Source organism: Falco rusticolus, chromosome 13 (assembly GCF_015220075.1).
Source record: "Falco rusticolus isolate bFalRus1 chromosome 13, bFalRus1.pri, whole genome shotgun sequence".
NCBI lineage: Eukaryota > Metazoa > Chordata > Aves > Falconiformes > Falconidae > Falco > Falco rusticolus.
This window is the reverse complement of record NC_051199.1, coordinates 25,869,135-25,875,134: the sequence shown is the minus strand read 5'-3', so window position 1 is coordinate 25,875,134 and position 6,000 is coordinate 25,869,135.

Sequence of the window (6,000 nt, the reverse complement as noted above, 5' to 3'; positions counted from 1 at the left end):
CGCCTGCCCGGTCCCACCGTCAGCAGGGCTGGAGCTGAAGGAGTTGATTTTGCCTGTATCGAAGGAAATGACAAAACTTCTCCCTTCCAAGATGTAGGATCAAGCTGTAGACAACGTGTATTTGATTCCAGATGCTTTTGGGTTTGTTTAACAGTGTATTCAACAGAGGTGTCAACACAATCAGCATGTCTCTGAAAGTCAGAGACGATCCTTTTGACAGGTAACTTCACCATACTGTTAAAGGAATCAATTTCTTTTAGAGTTATTTGCTACATTGATTTGTGGTTGTTACCAGGTGAAAAACACTTCACAATAATAACCTACTCCAATTGACGCCAGTAGCAGAGGGGGACCTATACCTTTGTTACACAGTATAGAGAACAGCGGATCGGGAGATACTCACCATCATCTCAAAGCTTGTTTGAAGTGCTTGTCCCTCCCCACTGCCCCATTTCAAGAACCAGAGCAGCACCAAAAAGGGTGAAGAGCCTGATGGAGATCCGCTGCCAGCTGCGGAGTGCTTGGCATCGCGGGGATGGAGCTAGTCTCCAAGCCAGGGACATCGCAGTAACAATGAGAACAGAGCTTTGGTATTAAGCACTTGTCATTATAGCATGGTTTATTGCACGTTTCCCCCTCCGAATGATTGAAACCAATTAAATTATTGAAACCAGGAAAGTGACTTATCTTCAAAGTACTACACTTGTCTGAGAAAATTAGATAAAACAGTGCTGACTTTTCTGAAGTTTTATTGCTCAGTGTCTTTAGCTCACATGTAAGGAGCTCATTTCCATCTTTTGGGAGTGTTTTCTCTGATCTGTAACAGGACTTTGTGTATATCAGCCTTCCAAAGTAAACTTCTGTATCTGAATGGATGTCAGACCTAATCACACGAAATTCCATGTAAGTGAAAGTTAAAATTCATATTTATGGCTTTCTTACAAGTATCATTTGGCTTAAGGTAGTATATTCCTTTGAATGCCCAGCTCACGGACATAGTGAAAATTGTTTCATAAATAAGAGAGGGTTTCTTCCCTCCTGAGAAACAAGTTTGATGATTGACTTGTTTCCCTGATTTGAGCAGCGGATGCTACGTACAGAAATGTTGTCTCACCCTTACACACAATCCCAAGCCTGTATGTTATTGTAATTATTGCAAAATACTCTCTTGCAAGTAGAGAGTGGTTCTTGTGGCAGGCAGGAACCTGGATTTTCAGTTACATAGTGCCTCCATCCAGTATTTTTAAGTCAAGATGACTAAAGGCACTGGTATAAATCTGACCTTAAGTGACATTTAAAGAATAAGATTTTTTTCACTGAAGCTTGGAAGCTTATGCCAAACTTTGCTTTAGAAATGCTAGTTTCAGGTACTGACTTAGAAGTACTTTTCAAAGGGATCACCAAAACCCACGCACCCTTCTCCTCCATTCCAAGAACTGCCACCGCATATTTGTTTTCTTTTATGGGAATCTTCTGTATCACTGGACAAGCACTAAACAAAGAAATAGGAAATCTTTCATGTGTTAACCTAGAGTATAGACTTCCATCACGTTAGGGGGCTGAAGGCAGGGATTTTAAAAGCATCTCACTTCAGGTCTTTTGAGAATCCTCCACCAAACCCGTAATCCTGTTTATCACCTGCAGTGTCCTGAAGGCATCATCTGAAAAGGAATAAATCCAATGGGACTCTTCCCATTCACTTTAATGGGCTTTTGGATCAGTGCCCAAACATGTTAAGTCTCAGAGATAAATATATATTTAATTCAGTCAAGTTTTCCAAAACAGCTTCTGTTGAGATCAATAGTGAACTTATGGGTCTTCTGGGAGAAGAGATGAGGCTCCGCTCCTCAAAGCCTAAGCAAAAGTAACCTGGGTTTAGGCAGCGGTAATTCCAAACACAATTTAAAATATTTAACTATCTTCTATTAATAGCTGTCACTAACTACTGTTGCAACGCTGTCTCATGTGAATAGCCATCACTAATACATTAACTGTTCCAAAAAGCTGTTTAAAGGATTAACATGTACGACTGCCTGGAAAATGATATCACATGTGGCCACCGTTTGGATTTAAAGTAGGTTTGCCTTGAAAAATAAAGACTAAAATAAGGATACGGATAAGCTTATAACGAAAAACAGTTTGATTAATGCACCAAGGTCCAAAACAGGCGAGTGGCAGCTTTGTACCAAGAGGCTGCTGTCCCGAACCGGGCAGTGTTAGCTGGGCTGCCTTCGGTAAGAAATTAATGGAGGCAACAACATTTCAGTTTAATGGGATGACGAGACCTTAAGAAATACTCACTTTATCTCAATTTCCCTGCCAGTGTTATTTACCTTGCAGCCACTTCTGAAACAGAGTTCAGAGCTCTGTATTTGAAACCATTATATTACACAGGGTTCAGGACATTCTTGTCCTGTGTGGCTCCATGAGGAACTGCTGTCCCCTGCCCCTTTCCTTTCTTCCCACAGCAAAGGAAAGGAAATCAGTGGCAACTTCTGATCTTCCGTAGTCAGCGCAGGGGCTGCGATGCTGCAGTTCAGCCCAGCCTTTACCCAGGGCACACTGTGCAAATGCAAAGAACTTCCTCAATCTATCACTAGCTGAACAGGCACGTGTGAACAAAATGGCTTTAGCCTAAAAGCAATCTAGTCTAAACCAGAGCACCATTGTGACATTAAAAGCACTGGAAATACATGACAGAACATCTAGAAAGGTTTTAATCTGGATGAGTTTGAGATAAGGCTTTTGTCACTTAGAGGAGTCGTCACAAGCACCTTGGAACTCGGTAATGTATTATCCATTCTGGGTGTGCTGTATCTATACCAAAAATATTATTCGTGGCTGCTTCACAAACATTCATTGTCACTCTGCACCTTTTAAATTCAACCTTGCTCAAGCTTCACAGGAAGAGAATGCCACAGGTGCTGTTTTAGAAACTTCTGGGATTGACCAAAAAAGCTTTTCTGCAGATACTGGTGACACTAGTTTAAAGTGTCCATCTAGTTTAGAGTGTCGCCATCTCCTAGGAATAAAAGCAGGTGCTGTGGGAGGGCAGGAATCTTCTTTGTTCAAGAGTATAGAGATTTAATTTCAAGCCCCAAGGGCAGAAATAGTCGAGCCTAAGTCACTGGTAGAAGCAAAGCTCTCGCCCATTTGCACCTCAGACCTGCACAGCTCTGATCTGGGGCAGATGTGCAACAATTGCTTTCCATTTCGGGGAGGCAAGAAAGGGCATCGCTACAGCAGATCAATTTTTAAAAATTGGCCTCTGCTTGAAACTCCTCAGGTTTGAAATTAAGTTTAACTGATATGAAGAAGAAAACGTTTCGTGTGAGCATCAGGCAGTCAAAAGGGAAAGTCCCCTCTGCTCCCGCTGTGCTGGCAGATACATCTTTCTGTCACCCTTCATAATAATCATCTCTGCCTTTTCACACCCTCTGGCTGTACAGTGGTCAGCCAAAGCCTGTCTCCTTCTACCCCGTAGTTAAGACCTTCCTGTATCTTTGCCATACCACTTACAAACCTACATACATACTCGTTTCATTTCACTATGCTCTTTGTTTATTTTAATTATCTAAATTAGAAAGAGTGTTTCTCAGAGCAAGCATAATTTTTCACCCCTTAGAAAACATTAAGCATCTAATATGCGTGTAATTGAGGTCCTAAAGTCATTAAGGCAATAATACAGGACAGCTGTAAAAAATTAGCAGACAGAACATGTAAGATACGGTTCTGGAAAAACAAAACTAAAAAGAGCAACAAAAAACAAAAGTTCTATTGTTCAGTCTTTGCCTTAATTACTCAACTCTTCTCAGCTTGCTTTACTTCATGAAGTTGTCTGCTGATTCTTACACCCATGCTGCTAGGTGGCTCTGAAATGGCTCTGAATGACTGACCACACACCTGATATTACCCATTATTTTGTTACTATGCAACTGTGTTCTTGTAGGAGGAGATTTTATTTACTTTGAATTTTACAAGATAGTGGAAAAAACAAGTTTTGACCTTGTAAACAACTACGCATTTGAGGTTTGTTTTTTTTTTTTTTTTACAAGCATACGAAAACCTGAACAGGCCTGCTGAATTCAGTGGGACTAATGCCTCAAATCTTTTCAGGATTTGGTCTGGCAAATTGCACGTGCAAATTATTCCACAACAGAATATTTTGCAGATTGACTTAAACTGGAGGATGAGCCAATATACTAACACTATTTTGGTAAGTTATGTAAATTGGTTGGAATAAAGTCCATTTTCTAGTGAGAAAATATTTTCCAGTGGAAATGATGAGACAAACACTGGACCACACACTGCAGAGAGCCGTATTTCCTGAGCAGAAGCTCCATCTGAGGCTGGAAACCAGCTCATTGTTTTCTTCCTATAATCTGACCTTGCTCCTTAGCGAACAGCAAAGATCCCAAGTGAGAAAGAATCAGGGCTCAAGTTTTCTGAAAAAGTACCTCTTAAAACATGTCGGTTTAGGCAAGCACTTGAATAGTCAATTACTTTCCCAAAATTTACCCAGAACAGTTATTAAGCTGGAAAATATAGGAAATTATATTGTCTACAGATATTTCTTGCCCTTCGGATTCAGAAAGGAGATTGGAGTAAAACAATGTCAGAATACTGAGTGGGTTTTTTTCATATCTGAAGAAACACAAAACATTTTTTTCATTTTTTAGTGCAAGGGAGAGTGAGTCACGATTGCCATGATTAATGTTTTGACACCACCTAACCTAATCAAGCATCCAGCTCAGCTGCTAATTGTCATTTCTGTATGGCTTCACAGATACAAAGGGATGTCTGGTAGAAGTGTGAGATCAAGTTCAGGGTCAATACTTACTTAATCTGAATTAATGAATGTTAAACCTTGGGGACAGCACATGTTTAGGAAGAAAATCTCTGCAAACAGCAGATTTTTGCCTGGCCTCACACTTGCATTTCCTTTTTTAGCGTTAGAACTGGAAACTCTTACAGAAAACCTTAAATTTGGAAGAGGATAAACAACCGACAAATAATTTCACTGGACCCAAACAATGTGGTTTAAATCAGACCTGGATTTGATCGATGGCATTTTAAAACACTCCAAGGACATCTGAATGCCTAGTAACTTCAGCTGGACTTCAGTCAGAGAAATGATTCAAAACAGACAGAAAACCCCCATAAAAATAACCTCATCGATTTCAGTTACTTTGATGAAAAACACAGGACAAGCTACAGAGATGGGATCCTAGTTAAGACCTAAGAGCTGTGTGAGGACAAAATCCCAAGTAATTGCTGAAAAAGTTGCCCCTAAGAAAAAAAGGGAGTGCCCCGTAAAAACGAATAGCATTTTCTCTCTGTATACGGCATCCTTTATACACACCTTCCTTTGTAACAGGAGGTTTATTTTTCTTCCAGCTTTGCCTGCTGCTTTTTTTTTCTTTTTATCTTGCCTCCACTGCACACTCGCTCACAGAGTTGCCTTGCTTTTTGTTCATGATCATGAATTTCTTTCGGGAATAGGCTCTTCTCATCAAATACAGCTTTCAAGGCTACAAAACAGGAGTGAATTCCACATCAAAATCAGTTATACACTTGGTGAGGTACACTGTGAAAATCAGGCTGCTGGAAGAAGGGGGGAAAAAGTATAAAAAATGAGGCAGGCCTCAAGCGCTATACTTCACAGAGAACACCACTGAATCTTCTGCTTCCAGTCCTGCTGCCAAGCTTAGATTTTGGGTGATTTTTCTCCCAGTTAGGGAGCCACGGCTCATTCAGGTCCTGAGGACCTCACTGAATCCATCTCTCCCTCGAACCCTTCGAGTTCATTGCCCAGGACTAACAGATCTGATGGACGACTGACGATCTCAGGGAACTTAATTCCTCCAGAACGGGGAAACAGATGGACTGGGTGGAGGAGAAAAAGCCTTTCTCTTGGTGAAGTACAGCAAGGTAACTTTGGTGCCTGTAAAAGAGCAGGGGATGCCCCCGTTCCTGGGAAATCCTCAGCCAGAGCCAGTG